Source organism: Crinia signifera, chromosome 2 (assembly GCF_055691185.1).
Source record: "Crinia signifera chromosome 2, ASM5569118v1, whole genome shotgun sequence".
Classification (NCBI taxonomy): domain Eukaryota; kingdom Metazoa; phylum Chordata; class Amphibia; order Anura; family Myobatrachidae; genus Crinia; species Crinia signifera.
The window spans coordinates 65,783,744-65,800,437 of NC_139218.1; the positions used below are offsets into that span (position 1 = coordinate 65,783,744).

The window sequence follows — 16,694 nt, forward strand, 5'->3', positions numbered from 1 at the left end:
TTGGAAGAGAAACTAAAACTTGGCAATATGCCATTTACGACAAGACAAGTGGCAAGGAACGGCTAAGGCCATGGCCTAACTTCATGACTAGTGGTGCAGCTTCAGATGACGAGGAAAGTCCTCCTCCTCCTCTCTCCCCGCCCAATAGGAAATTAAAGAGAGTTAGGCTGACACCGACTCAAAAAAGTCTGAAAAAATTTCAGAAAAAAAAACAAAAAAATTCAGAAAATAAATATGGAAAAAAATTCATCCTTCTAAAGACATATCCCAAATCCCCACGGAGAGTCCGAGGGTGGCGGTGGTTGTGATGCCGGACCTTCCCATCACTGTACGTGAAGAGGTGGCTCCTTCCACCATTTGCAGTACGCCCTCTGCATATGCTGGAAGGATCACCCACAGTCTAGTTCCAGATTTTATTAGTGAAGGTGATGTTGTACACCAGGAGGAGGATATTGATGTAGCTGGCACTGAGGAGGAAGTTGTCAAGGAGGATGGAGACTTGGTTTGCTTAAATGACGCACTACGGGGGAATGAGGCACCTGTGGGGGAAAAAGTTGTTGTCCATGGGATGAAAAAGCCCATCGTCATGCCTGGACAAAGGACCAATAATTCCACCTCTGCGATCTGGAATTTTTTTTATCCGCATCCGGACAACAAAAGTATTGCCATTTGTAGCTTATGTAAAACTCCAATAAGCAGGGGTAAGGATCTTGCCCACCTAGGGACAACCTCCCTTCAACGTCACCTAAAGACGCGTCATGGTTCAGTGTTTAGTCCAGAAAGTGCGGCTAGCAGTCCAGCGACACTTAAATCACTTGGTCCTCCTTTTGGAGCCAAATGCCTGAAAAGCACACCACCAACTCCCTCCTCGACAAATTCCTCCTCGATCCGGATAGGGGGGAGTCCTGCAGTCCATCTCACCTGCATGAATGACTCCATAGATTCCTCTGGAGGATCCTGCAGCACTACGCCTACTACTACTACTGCCACTGCTGCTGCTCCTGGAAGTCAGTCATCATCCCAGAGGGGAAGTCAGTCATCATCCCAGAGGGGAAGTCGTAAGACCGCTACGTCTTTCACTAAGCAGTCATTTTCCATGAGGATGAAATACGACAGCAGTCATCCTTTGGAAAAGCGGATAACTGCGGCCTTGACAGCTATGTTGGTGTTAGACGTGCGTCCGGTGTCCGCCATCAATGGAGTGGGATTTAAACGGTTGATGCAGGTATTGTGTCCCCGGTACCAAATCCCGTCTATATTCCACTTCACTAGGCAGGCGACACCCGTGATGTACAGGGAGGTCAGAAAAAGTGTCCTCAGTGCCCTGAAAAATGCGGCTGTACCCACTGTACACTTAACTACAGACATGTGGACAAGTGGATCAGGGCAAACTAAGGACTATATGACTGTGACAGCCCACTGGGTAGATGCATCGCCTTCCACAGCAGCAGCAGCAGCAGCAGCAGCAGCATCTCCTGCATGCCAGCTCCTTCTTAGGCAGGCTACGCTGTGTATCACCGGTTTCAAGAAGAGGCACAACGCAGACAACCTCTTAGAGAAACTGAGGGAAATCATCTCCCTGTGGCTTACCCCCCTTAGACTCTCCTGGGGATTTGTGGTGTCGGACAACGCCAGTAACATTGTGCGGGCATTAAACATGGGCAATTTCCAGCATGTGCCATGTTTTGCCCACACAATAAATTTGGTGGTGCAGCATTTCATAAAAAATGACAGGAGTGTGCAGGAGATGCTTGCGGTGGCACGCAAAATTTGCAGACACTTTCGGCATTCTGCCACAGCCTGCCGAAGGCTGGATCGGGAGCAAAAACTCTGCAACCTGCCCTGCCATCAGCTGAAACAAGAGGTGGTGACGCGCTGGAACTCCACCCTCTATATGCTGCAGAGGATGGAGGAGCAGCAAAAGGCCATTCAAGCCTACACAGCCACCTACGACATAGGAAGAGGAGCGGGGCTGCACCTGACTCAAGCACAGTGGAGGCTGATTTCCATGTTGTGCAAGGTTCTCCAGTCGTTTGAAGTAGCCACACGTGAAGTCAGTTCCGACACTGCCTGCATTAGTCAGGTGATTCCCCTGATCAGGCTGTTACAAAAGCAGCTGGAGAAAGTGAAGGAGGAGCTAAAGCGGAGCGATTCCGCAAAGCATGTCGCTATTGTGGATGAAGCCCTCCATACGCTTTGCCAGGATACGAGGGTGATCAGTCTGTTAAAGTCAGAGGAATACATTTTGGCCACAGTGCTCGATCCTCGGTTTAAAGCGTATGTTGTGTCTCTGTTTCCGGCGGACACAAGTCTACAAAGGTGCAAAGACCTGCTGGTCAGGAGATTGTCATCTGAAGGGGACCGTGACACGGCCCCAGCTCCTCCTTCATTTTCTCCCACACCTGTGCCTGTGAGGAAACAGCTGCGATTTCCCACACAACCCGCTGGCGGGGATGCAGGGCAGGCAGGAGGGAGTTTGGACATCTGGTCCGGACTCAAGGACCTGCCAACGATTGCTGACATGTCTACTGTCGGTGCATTGGATGCTGTCAACATTGAAAAAATGGTGGATGATTACTTTGGTGACAGCATCCAAGTAGACATGTCAGACAGTCCTTACCTGTACTGGCAGGGAAAAAAGGCAGTTTGGAAACCCCTGTACAAACTGGCTCTATTTTATCTGAGTTGTCCCCCCTCCAGTGTGCACTCCGAAAGAGTATTCAGTGCAGCGGGGAACCTGGTCAGTGAGTGGCGAAGGAGGTTGCTCCCGAAAAATGTTGAGAAAATGATGTTTATAAAAATGAATTATCACTTATTCAATGAAGACCAGGAATTGCCTCCAGAGATTATAACGGGACCTGTGATTGTGGAGTCCAGCGGGGACGAATTGATAATCTCTGAGAATGAGGAAGTACACACTGAAGGGGGCGAGGAATCAGAGGAGGAGGAGGAGGATGATGATGATGAGTGACGATGACATCTTGTTGCTGTAGAGCCAGTTTATACAGGGAGATATTATGAATTGGTTTATTTTTTGTGGGGGCCCAAACAAACCAATCATTTCAGCCACAGTTTTGTAGGCCCTGTCGCTGAAATGTCTGGTTTGTTAAAGTGTGCATGTCCTATTTTTGCAACATAAGGGTGGGTGGGAGGGCCCAAGGACAATTCCATCTTGCATCACCATTCATTATTCCTACTGCTGAGAGTCATTCATATGTGGGACTTGTCTTTTCAATGCATACAACTGTTTGCATTCCACTTGATTGCTGCACCTTCATGGGTGAGAATGTGATCTCTCTGACCTGGGGGAGTCAGGGCTGGGGCAGGAAGGCTCAATTACACTTCTTTTTGGGCGGCTGCAATTACACTTCTTTGGGGGCGGCTGCAATTACACTTCTTTTTGGGCAGCTAAACTTTTTTTTACCTGTCTGGTCTGGTGCCCACTGCTGAGAGTCATTCGTATGAGGGACTTGTCTTTTAAATGCATACAACTGTTTGTATTCCACTTGATTGCTGCACCAATCGCCCACTGCTGGTTGCAGCTCTCACCCTGCATTAATTTGGGAGTCTGCCACTGCAGCCTTTTTTTTTGGAGCCTTGAAACTTTTAGGGATGCTGTACTAGCCAACACCTTTAGGTGGACTCTGGTCTGTCTTGTATCAAGCACAGTGGTCTCGTGTGCAAGAGATTGTTCTCTGTCGTCCTTTGGATTTGTGTCACCATCACAATCTTCATGGGTGAGAATGTGATCTCCCTGACCTGGGGGAGTCAGGGCTGGGGCAGGAAGGCTGCAATTACACTTCTTTTTGGGCGGCTAAACTTTTTTGTGGGCGGCTGCAATGAAACTTCTTTTTGTGCGGCTGCAATTAAACTTCTTTGGGGGCGGCTAAACTTTTTTGAGGGCGGCTGCAATTAAACTTCTTTGGGGACGGCTGCAATTACACTTCTTTTTGGGCGGCTGCATTTAAACTTCTTTGGGGGCGGCTGCAATTAAACTTCTTTGGGGGCGGCTAAACTTTTTTGAGGGAGGCTGCAATGAAACTTCTTTTTGTGCGGCTGCAATTAAACTTCTTTGGGGGCGGCTAAACTTTTTTGAGGGCGGCTGCAATTAAACTTTTTGGGGGACGGCTGCAATTACACTTCTTTTTGAGCGGCTGCAATTAAACTTCTTTGTGGGCGGCTGCAATTACACTTCTTTTTGGGCGGCTGCAATTACACTTCTTTTTGGGCGGCTAAACTTTTTTGAGGGCGGCTGCAATTAAACTTCTTTGGGGGCGGCTGCAATTACACTTCTTTTTGGGCGGCTAAACTTTTTTGTGGGCGGCTGCAATTACACTTCTTTGTGGGCGGCTGCAATTACACTTCTTTTTGGGCGGCTGCAATTAAACTTCTTTGGGGGTGGCTGCAATTACACTTCTTTGGGGGTGGCTGCAATTACACTTCTTTTTGGGCGGCTGCAATTAAACTTCTTTGGGGGCGGCTAAACTTTTTTGAGGGCGGCTGCAATTAAACTTCTTTGGGGACGGCTGCAATTACACTTCTTTTTGGCCGGCTGCAATTAAACTTCTTTGGGGGCGGCTGAAATTAAACTTCTTTGGGGGCAGCTAAACTTTTTTGAGGGCGGCTGCAATGAAACTTCTTTTTGGGCGGCTGCAATTAAACTTCTTTGGGGGTGGCTGCAATTACACTTCTTTGGGGGTGGCTGCAATTACACTTCTTTTTGGGCGGCTGCAATTAAACTTCTTTGGGGGCGGCTAAACTTTTTTGTGGGCGGCTGCAATTAAACTTCTTTGGGGGCGGCTGCAATTACACTTCTTTTTGGGCGGCTAAACTTTTTTGTGGGCGGCTGCAATTACACTTCTTTGTGGGCGGCTGCAATTACACTTCTTTTTGGGCGGCTGCAATTAAACTTCTTTGGGGGTGGCTGCAATTACACTTCTTTGGGGGTGGCTGCAATGAAACTTCTTTTTGGGCGGCTAAACTTTTTTGTTGGCGGCTGCAATTAAACTTCTTTGTGGGCGGCTGCAATTACACTTTTTTTGGGGCGGCTGCAATTACACTTCTTTTTGGGCGGCAAAAATTTTTTTTACCTGTCTGGTCTGGTGCCCACTGCTGAGAGTCATTCGTATGAGGGACTTGTCTTTGAAATGCATATAACTCTTTGCATTCCACTGATTGCTGCACCAATCGCCCACTGCTCCTCGGCTGCACTGTGTAAACAGTGCACAATCAAGCCAGATAGGGGTCTTGGTGCTTGTTTTGAGGTTGTAGCAGGGGAGTGCAGCTACAAGTCGTAACACCTTGAGAGAAGATCAGTACTTCTCTACCGGCAAAGGACATCCTCCTCGACAGAGCGCGCAGCTTCACGAGGGACGCATGTGAAGCAGTGAGCAAAGGGAACACCCGCTAGCGAGCCAGATCACCTGAATCCACCCTAGCGATCAATAGAGTTACAGAAGTCGCAGCCAGATAGAACTCTTCCAGCTGCCATCTAGTCATTAATTAGCCCCCTCCCCTCCACCCATTAGGCAATGATTGACGAGACGAATGGTAATAATAAATAATAAATTAATAATTACTAATCACCAAATAAAAAATCAGATGAAATTAATTATAAATAATCATAATCACAATCAAGACAGATAGGGGTCTTATGAAATATTAAACTGACCAAAACAGATACACACTCTGCACCATCGAGCAGGTGATCACTGACATGTCAGGTGCAACGGTCTTTAGCAACCTGAATGCCAAGTGTGGGTTTTGGCAGATCCCTCTGGACAGAGCCTCTTCCATGCTTACTGCCTTCATGACCCCTATTGGGTGCTACGTCTTCCTACGCATGCCCTATGGCATCACCACGGGCAGCAAAGTTTTCCAGCGCTGCATGGAGCAACAGTTTGCTGGCTCTTCCTTTGACATCATCGCTGTCAGCATCCTTATCTGCACAGCCGGGTCCATCAGTTACTGCCACTGCTGCAACCAATGTTAGTGATGGTTACGCATGCCCTATGGCATCACCACGGGCAGCGAAGTTTTCCAGCGCTGCATGGAGCAACAGTTCGCTGGCTCTCCCTTTGACATCATCGCTGTCAGCATCCTTATCTGCACAGCCGGGTCCATCAGTTACTGCCACTGCTGCATCCAATGCTAGTGATGGTTTACATTACATTACATCTTCCATCTGCCACCTTAAAATTGATAAGCCCACTCCCCTACACCCATTAGGCAATGATTTAAGAGACGACTGGTAATAATAAATGAATAATAATCACAAAATTAAACAATCAGATTACATTATCACACAATCAAGCCAGATAGGGGTCTTGTTGGATGTTAAAGTGATCAAAACAGTTACACACTTGCAGACAAACTCTGTGCTGCACAAAATGCCCACCGCTCCCTGGCTGCACATGGTAAACAGTGCATGATCAAGCCAGATAGGGATCTTTTATGGACCTATTTTTTTAAACTGCCATCATGTCTGCCGCTGCAGTGCCACTCTTACATGAGCCACGTGTTTGTGCCGCACACTTGTGTGGCTTAGCATAGTTATCCAGCTACCTCAGTGCAAACTTTTGCAATAAAAACAATATTGTGAGGTGTGAGGTGTTCAGAATACACTGGAAATGAGTGTAAATGAATGTTATTGAGGTCAATATAGAGTAGGAGCAAAAAAACCCACCAAATTCTGCGATTTTAGCTGTTTTTATGCTTTTTTAACAAAAAAATCAGAACCCAAAACCCCAAAAAATCCAAACACAAAACACTTAGGAGGTGTTTTGCCAAAACCCATTAGAACCCAAAACCTCAAGGTAATCAGAACCCAAAACCCGAAAAGTGGCCGGTGCACATCTCTTATATATTTAGCCAGATCTGTCACTCAACCCCTGTGGAGAACGTTCCTGTGTAGAACAGTTTCACTTTCATGTGTCTGACGTTCCACCCCCTTGAAATCACCTCCCCCCGCCCAGCCAGGGCTACAGTACACGCCCACCATCCACCATTACTCCACAGCCACCATCCACCATTACTCCTGCACATCCCTACCCTCTGCCAGGACCCCCGCGACCCCCCTCCCGCGATTCGCGGGACCCCCCACGACCCCCCACTCCCGCGATTTGCGGGACCCCCCCGCGACCCCCCTCCCGCGATTCGCGGGACCCCCCGCGACCCCCCCTCCCGCGAATCGCGGGACCCCCGCGCCCCCCCCTCCCGCGATTCGCGGGACCCCCGCGACCCCCCTCCCGCGATTCGCGGGACCCCCGCGAACCCCCCTCCCGCGATTTGCGGAACCCCCGTGACCCCCCCTCCCGCCATTCGCGGGACCCCGCACCCCCCCTCCCGCGATTCGCGGGACCCCCGCTTTCCACCCTCCCGCGAGTCTCGGGAACCCGCGACCCCCCCTCCCGTGATTCGCGGGGCCCCCGAGAACCCCCCCTCCCACGATTCGCGGGACCCCCGCGACCCCCCTCCCGCGATTCGCGGGACCCCCGCGACCACCCCGGTAACCGGACTATTGTTAGACAGCACTTACATCGACAGCCATTACATCGACACCATTAGTTCGACAGCTCAATAGGTCGACATGGTTTTAGGTCGACATACCATTAGGTCGACGTGTCATTAGGTCGACGTGTCATTAGGTCGACAGCTCATTAGGTCGACATGTTTTTAGGTCGACACTGCCATTAGGTCGACAGTGTCTATGTCGACAGTCAAAAGGTCGACGTGGGTTTTTTCACTGTTTATTGAGCCGACATGTGCCGACAGGCGGTATTTCATGCCCTACTATCCACTAGGGCGTGGTGGGAGAATAAAATAGTGTGCCGAGTGCAGCGAGGCACCGTGCCCGAAGCATAGCGAGCGGCTGCGGTACACTTCAAACTGTGTCCATGTCGACTGTGTCGACATTTCGGCCAAAAAAACAGTGAAAAAACCCATGTCGACCTTTTGACTGTCGACATAGACTCTGTCGACCTAATGGCAGTGTCGACCTAAAAACATGTCGACCTAATGAGCTGTCGACCTAATGAGCTGTCTACATAATGACATGTCGACCTAATGGTATGTCGACCTAAAACCATGTCGACCTATTGAGCTGTCGAACTAATGGTGTCGATGTAATGGCTGTCGATGTAAGTGCTGTCTAATATCCGTCCCAGACCCGACCACCCCCTCCCGCGATTCGCTGGACCTCCGCGACCACCCCCTCCCGCGAAACGCGGGACCCCCGCGACCCTCCCGAAAATCGCGGGACCCCAGCGACCCCTCCCTCCCGCGAGCCCCCTCCTGCGATTCGCAGGACCCCTGCGACCCCCCCTCCCGGCATTAAAAGGGCCCCCCACGACCCCCCCTCCCGCGATTCACGGCACCCCCCCCCCTACTGTGATTTGCGACCCCCCTCCTGCAATTCGCGCCGCCCCCTCCCGCGATTCACGGAACCCCCCGTAGCGCCCCCATCCCGCGATTTGCGGGCCCCCTCGGCACTTCTCGCGATTTGCGACCGCCCCCTAATTCACATATTCGGGGACCCCACCTCCCGCGATTCATGCCCCCCTCACGCAATACACGGCACCCCCCACACCCCCCTTCCTGTGATTCGGAACCCCCCCACGACCCCCCCTACCGCGATTCATGCCCCCTCCCGCGATTCACGGACCCCCGCACCACCCCCCTGCGCCCACCCTCCCTTGATTCACGCCCCCCTCATGCAATTCACGGCAACCCCCCACACCCCCCCTCCTGCGATTCGCAGCCCCCCCACGACCCCCCCCCCCGCCTGCGATTCATGACCCCTCCCGTGATTCAAGGACCCCCGCACCACCCTCCCTTGACTCACGGCACCCCACGCGCCCCTCCCGCAATTCACGGACCTCCGCAACCCCCCCTCCCGCAATTCACTAACCCCGACAACCCCCCTCCCGCAATTTGCGGACCCCCCTTCCCACGATTCAAGCCCCCCCGCGCCCCCGCCCATGATTTGCGGACCCCCCCCCCCCCTCCTGCTAACCGCGGATCCCCACACACCACCCCCCCTCCCGCAATTTGCAGACCCCCCAGACCCCCTTCCGGCAATTCCACCCCCCAGCGGACCACCGTGGCCCCCGCTCCCACATTTCACGTACCCCCGTGACAATGGGGGATCCTGTACCACCACAAGCAGGTACCGCCCCTAGGTGGGAAATCCGGCCCTGGCTGCCGCACTGCAGGTTTCCCCACTGCCCTCTGCACCAGCGCCACAACTTTTATCAATGTCTTGCCCACATACCACTATTATACAGCCTCCTGCTCTCATGCACGCTCACTCCCTCCCAGTGGGAGGAGACGCTCACCCACTGCCGGGAGCTGCATACTGTTCCCCACCCTCCTCCAGTTCTAGGGATACCCATCGACCATCAATGATTTTCAAATAATCGATGGTTTATGGCAGATGTTGAATACTTTTGCCATCAATGTGGGAGGACACTGCCCTGCCTCCTGTTCTCCTGCCCCGTAACTTCCGCCAGTGGAGACCCGCTCACCCTGTGTTGCCCACATTCCCCTATCATGCTTTACCGCCCAGCCTCCTGCTCTCATGCACCCTAACTCCCACCCAGTCGGAGGAGACACTGACTCCTGTATTTCTGTGCTGCCACGCTGGACCCTTACCCACTGGCAGAAGCTGCACAAATTAAGGGGCGTAGCCCCTTACGCCGGTGTGAAGAGCGCCCGTAGGGCGCGATGAATCACCTAGTCTCTAATAACAGCAGAGATTATTTCAGGATATACTTGTACATTTTTGTAGAAGGTAGTGACTGTGATAATAGCACAGGAGAAGTTGTAAATAGGAGCTACAGAACGTGTGCCCCAGGTACTTAGCGTCTGCCTGGTAGACAGAAGTAATTGTCAAAAAACAGGTAAAGCAGCACACAGTTTTGAGACTGAATAAAAAATGGTAGATTCAATGTTCTTTTACAGAAGATTTAATAACATAAATCAAAAATTTAAAATGTATTAATACACATAAAGCATATATAAAAAATGGTAATAAAAACAGTTCATGGACACCCCTAATGGTTTTGCAAGATATCGGAGAGTCTGTTCCTATTGTACCCCCAGGAATAGAAGGTTGGTGAATCAATATTTACCAACCTTTATAGGGTATGTGAGAAGTAGTTGTCAACCTTGTTTGTCAGAGCACCTATGAGGCTGATATAAGGGGTGACATGTAATAGGATGAGATTTTCTGACGTTTGAGACTATTGGTCAAAAAACTGCCTAATTCACCTATTTTGTGTAATTCGCACATGTAATAGTTGCATTATAATTCACACTTTTTGCCGGTGAACTCGCACATTTGGGCCTGTCGGAAAATTTGCACATTTCAAATCATATCCAGATGTTATCCCATTATAAAGTATTTAATTTGCAAATGTAATAGGGTGAGATTTTTGGTAAACCTTACCAAAATTCACAAAAACAATAGACCAATTTCAGCCTGGTGAATTTGACAGAACCATGCACAGATCAGTGAGATATGTGAATGGGGGATTGGTATGAAATCCAAGCAGTCAAAATCCCGACGCCGGAAACCCGACCGCCGAAATCCCGACCGCAGAATCCCGCCAGGGGGGGGGGGGGACGTGGATCCCCCCCCCCCCCCCTGCGGGCTTGCTGAGCTATGCTCGGCACACTAATTTATTCTTCCTTTATGGGTGTCGTGGACACCCATAGAGGGACAAAGTGCCGGAATTTCGGCAGTCGTGATTCCGGCCGCTGGGATACTAACTGCATCCCTTGCATGGGTCTGTCAAAAAAAAGTGTTAAAAAAACCACCAGCATGGGGTCCCACAGGGTCGGCGCTACCATTAGGCAGATTTATGCACCTGCCTAGAGCGCCGGCCACTGGAGGGTACACTTCCTTCAGCGGGTCCCAATTTTAATTGCAGTTTATGACTGCGCCCATCATCACCAACAGCAGCCACCCGCTAAGGGGGCCTCATAGTAAGCAATCCACTGCACCAGAACCACTAAGCCTTTTTTTTTTTACTATAATTGTCACCGGCGGTCAGAGGCGGATTGAGATGCTGGTCCTGACTCCTTCTTCCTTCAGTGGCTGCAACAGTCACTCCTCTTACAATTGGCTGTTGCATTCAGGCAGCATACAGATACTGTAGGTACCAGGGGAAGGATCCTATATACCTGGTCCTGACGAAGCTCATTAGCGAAGCATACGCCGACCGTACACTTCGTGGTCTCCCCCCACGATCCCTCTCCCCAATTTGAAATGTATTTTGATCGGTTTAAAAAAAAAAAATAATAGTTAGCAGTGTCTGGCCGGTTCTTGACGGACATACCAGTCTGTGCGGCTGTGAAGCGCAGTGTGTGACATCTGACACTGCAACCTCTGAAGCTCCGACACGGAGGTAGATCACATGGGCTTTCCTCAGTTCATATGGATCGGGTTTTGCAGTTTGTTATTTTTTAACTCTTTTGGACTTTCTATAGAAGTGGACTGAACCTATGGGATCAAAATAGGTAATTCAAGATAGGTAATTGTATGTATGAATTATACTTTATTATGTGTTTGGGTCTCTTATTTAGGTATTAATTCTGTAGTGGGACTACACGTTCCAGTAGGCCCATTAATGCCCTGCAACCTGGGACTTGTGGTTCTCCAAGTCCCTTTATGCCAGGGAGGCTTGATGAGTTTTGTACTGTAGTTCTACTCAGAAACCCAATACTTGCGTTTATTATTTTTTCAACCATTTATTTATTTACACCATCAGCCCAGCGCCCACCACCCAGGGGCTCCGGGGACAGCCTTTGGCTTCGGCCCTGGCCGGGTGTGCCTTGGAAGAGGGGGGGGGGAATCATCCAGAGAGGTATCGTTTTGACTGTGGGACCTTATATAACAAGTGTCTCCTGGCTGTGGCATTACCCTGATGGCTGTTTGAGCCCCGGTGCTGGTTTCCGAAATATGGGGGACCCCTACTCCTTTTTTCTCCAGTATTAATATTTTGTGAACCAGGACCCCATGATGTTTTCACATTTTCTCCATGGGGGGGGGGGATTTTTAAATAATTTATTTTTCTCACAAAGAAGCATTGCCATGGATCTGAACGATCCGTGCAGCTTAATGCCTGTTCGTGTTTGGCTGCCGGGGAAACTCAGCAGCAAAATATGAATCACATCACCTTCAGAATATGGCAGATTAGTAAAGAAGCCCAATTATGACCAATCCTGGTTGTACTCATCTGTACACGGGATCGGCCACAATCGAGGATCTTAGGAAATTGACCCCATAATGGTTAATTATGTATATGGGAGTTGAAATAGAAAGAAAGAACATGGTAAGGAATAGGACAGTCCGGCTCTCTACAGGATGTGTAACAATTCAGTCACTTGGGTGTCCAGGCACGTACTGGTGTACTGTCCTACAGAGCTTGCTGCACTCACACATTAGCTGTTCCAGAGGTTTGTTTTAGTTTACAAGTACAGATATTGTGAGCCACATTCCACCCTTTTAAACCATTGAAATTGATTCATAATAAGAGCTTTCATGTAGAAGGGAATGAAGTGGAACTCAACAAAGCAACCAAACGTCTGAGGCCTTCCTTGGAAATGTGTCAGGGGAAGGCATTAACAATCTGTCCAAGTACATAAGTAGGACAAAGAGAAAGGAAGTGAGAGGAACCTACAGCGACCCGAAGACATCAGAGACAACAAGTTCTTCACACTAGGCTCCTAAAGGTCAGTTATATATCATATAACTCCAGGGGGAGGTGGCTTCCGTGTCTGCTATATAGAATACTAGTATAATAAGCATGTCAAACATTGGGTTATGGATTGCATAACTAAGCTACTGTATGACTGAATGAAAATACAAATAGCAACACATTGCAGCACAGTTACTATTTCAATGCATTGTTTACATTGTTATTCTTAAATCATTATTATTGGATAACATTGGACGTTTCAACTTTCTAGCAGCAGATCTGCATCATAGGTACAGCTTGTGTTTGTGTAACTCACATCATCATTGCTGAACAGAGCAGTTTGCATAGTTGGCCAAGTCTTGCAGCACTTATAGCAGTTTGATTAAATGGATGCGATGCTGGTTGTGAAGCACTAAAGCAGAGCATACTGTAGATACTGAACATACTGTACACTTTCAGAAGCAATGGGGAGTGGGATAAGCATAACTAATGTTTATTAATGGACAAAAACCTGTATGCATGTCACTATGCATAGACTAAGGGGTGCCGGACGGGGTCCCGACAGTCGGGATCCCGACAGTCATTTACGGGACGTTGAGATCCCGACTGTTAAAACACCGACAAACGGGTTCCTGACAGCCATTGGCTATTCTCCCTCGTGGGGGTCCATGACCCCCACGAGGGAGAATAGAATAGGTGGCGAGCGTATCGAGCCACCGAGCCCGCAACGTGGCGAGCGCAGCGAGCCCGGAAGGGGCTTTGTTACGCTTGCCATGCTGTCTGAGTCTGGCCAGTCAGGATCCCGACGTCGGGCTAATGACAGTGTCGGGGTCCCGACTGATTGAACCCTATACCACACCCGTCTAAGGAAGTGTATCATATACAGCAGCAACGGATGTTGTAATGGTTAGCATTACTGCCTCACAGCACTGAGGTCAAGGTTTTGATTCCCACCATGGCCATAACTGTGTGGAGTTTGTATATTCTCACCGTACTTACAAGGGTTTCCTCCCATAATCCAAAAATATATTGATAGGTTAATTGGCTTCCAACAAAATTAGCCCAAGAGTGAATGTGTGTGCTTGTACTGTACATGTGCTAGGGAATATAGGGGGAGCGATGTTGTGCGTCTGTGCATGCACTGAGGCATTTCTAAGCATTTCTGTGCATGTTCAGATACAGTTGCATGCACCCAACACTGTGGGCGTTTTAATACAGCAGTGCCAGAAACATAACGATCTACTGCATTTACACCATCTTCCCAAAAATATGTATAGAAAACAGAGAAACTTACCCACTTTTTTAAAATCTTTAATAAAACAGCCTAAATCTGCACAGATAGGGTTACTTGTTTCCTTAATCCTTAAATAGGTCAAACTGGGCAGCCATATTGTACCACATCACTAAATATATACAGTCTAGTCCTTTATAATACAGCTCTATTGAACGGTTAACATAGGATTGTAATACCCTAATGTGAGCTGCCGTATTAATAGAGCATTAGGAAACATTTTACGGTTCCTGCCGCACGGTGAAATCCCGTACGGCCAGGGAGCCGCGCCGCACTCAGAATTTTATAATGGCAGGGATGGCCACAGCCCGGCAGCCGTCCCTTCCAGTGGGGGGATCCGGCTGCAGCCGTGCGGCCGGGCCGTGGCCGTCCCGTGTGAATGGACACAATAGTGTCCATTCACAACTGCTGAGTGCGGCGCGGCTCCCTGGCCGTACGGGATTTCACCGTGCGGCAGGAACCGTACTGTGTGAAACAGCCCTAAGGATTGGGCCATCATGGGACAGATTATATCAAGGTGGGTTGTCTAAAAGTGGACAACTGTTTTATTGAATAGTCACTGTACTATTGTCACACAGTATATGATATCTTGAAACATATTTCCCTTTCTATATATTTTTTCACTTTAAAAAGAGCACTGCATGGAAAAGTTTATTTGGGTGATATAAACAGTATACTACTATTATTCTGACCACGCCCCCAAATTGTATCCATGTGATTCAAAATATCTACCTGAGTTTCTATGTTTTATTGGTTGTCTATGTCCAAATAGGTTGACATTGACACTGTCTGTACCGCGACCCCTCGACATGCTTTGGACATGGTGCCTCGCAGCAATTGACACACTGTTTTATCCCCCCATCAGGTCCACTGGAATGGTAAAATATGAAATATGTTTTTGATCAAAAATTCCTTTAAAAGTTAATGTCGAAATTTTGACCTGTCTGCATTTTAAATGTCGGTATTTTTACCATGTTGGTATTTTGAAGTTGTCGGCATAATGGATGTCAGTATTTTGTCTGTGTCAGTATTTTGACTGTCGGTCAATGGGTGCTGGGATTATGACCATCGTTATTTTGTCCATCGGTAAATCAACTGCTACCCCATTTTGCACCCAATTAGCAATGCAGATGCACTTATTAAGAAAAGGGCCTTTAATTAAAACAGGAGTGGTGATTCATATACTATAATCTGCGGGAGAGTTACTGATTGTTTCCTGTAACATTGTTTATATATAATACAGTTTATGTAATAATTGTAAGCACATGTGTTTAAAATTGGCAGCTGTAGTTGAAGAACCAGTTAAGTTTGGCAACAGTGTCAAATGTATCTTTGTTAGGTGGAAGATGGGGCTGATTCTGGAGCTGGGTACACACTGGGTGATATATCGTTAATGATTTGCAATATACCCAGGGCTATTTTTGTGCAGGCTCCAGCAGGAACTGAGGCACTTATTCTAGTTAACTCTTTCTGACAAAATATTTCTCAGATGGACAAAACCATGTGCACTGCAGGTGAGGCAGGTGTAAAACCCCACCCAAATCTAATTATCTCTGCACAAGTAACACCTGCCTCACCTGCAGTACACATGGTTTTGTCCATCTAATGCTGTGTACACACGGGGGCGATAGGGGCTGAAATCGCTGGGAATATGGTCGCTGAGCGACTATATTGCCAGTGATTGGAGTGTGCACCAGCGATAAATCGCCGGGTGCGCGCTCCCGTTTTCAGCCTCTGAATGGTCGCTGGTCGGAGGAGCATGCTCCTCCGACCAGCGACATCCCCTGCCTCTTCACCCAGCAGTGTTTAAATTTTCATCTGCAACCATCTCTGGTCCCAGATGAAAACGGGACACAGGGCAATATGATTGCTGAGCAATATATTGCTAGCAATATATTGCCAGCGATCATATTGCCCCGTGTGTACGCACCTTTAGAAATATTTTGTCTGAAATAGTGAACTAGAATAAGGGCCTCAGTTCCTGCTGGAGCCTGCACAAAAATAGCCCTGAATATACCAATATTGTTAATGATACATTGCCAATAATGGTCAGTGTCTATTCTCCAATTCCTTGCTATACTATAGATCAGTGGTTCACAGCAGTGTCCCACGAGTGAAAGAGGCAGTTGGGAGTCCCCTTGACACTTGCTCCCCTTTACAGTGATAGACCAAACTGAGTAACAACAGACAGACATGGACATAAGAGGTCCCTGCTGCAAGCTTACAATCTATAGTGTCAAGGGGACTCCCAACTGCCTCCTTCACCTGTGTGACACTGCTGTTTGTGGGTGGGACAATCACAACTGTGACTGTGCTGTAAAACTGGGACAGATGGGAGATATATATGTCAGGTGACTGAATGTCTCCAGTCTCTGCAGCAAGTCCCAATCACACTAGGAATGAACCTCCCCTGCTGTTCAGCCTGTGCCAGTGTTACCTAGAGGCCCCCCCATACAATGGTTCTGGTGAGGCCTCTGGCTGAGAGAGAGCACTCTCAGCCATTCAACGGCCATCCTGTCTTTTGAATTTTAACAAAAATTCTGCTACCATTAGCCGGCCCGGACGGCATTTCACATACATCCGATTTTGGCCAATTTCACATCCCGATCCATCAGAATTGCCCGAAATTGGCCAAATCGGACCAGTGTATGGGGGGCCTTTAGATATAAAAGGCAGATGGTAGCAGCCTATACTTCTTAATG

General features: G+C 48.7%; 1 protein-coding gene across 1 annotated transcript in view; it reads left to right on the forward strand.

Moving 5' to 3' along the window:
- Positions 1-12,507: 12,507 nt before the first annotated feature.
- Positions 12,508-16,694, forward strand: part of LOC146059767 (Na(+)/citrate cotransporter-like) — a 96,277-nt gene continuing 92,090 nt past the window's right edge. The window contains exon 1 of the mRNA XM_083172268.1: positions 12,508-12,735. The gene's annotated coding sequence lies outside the window, so the exon portion shown is untranslated. The remainder of the gene's footprint in view (positions 12,736-16,694) is intronic.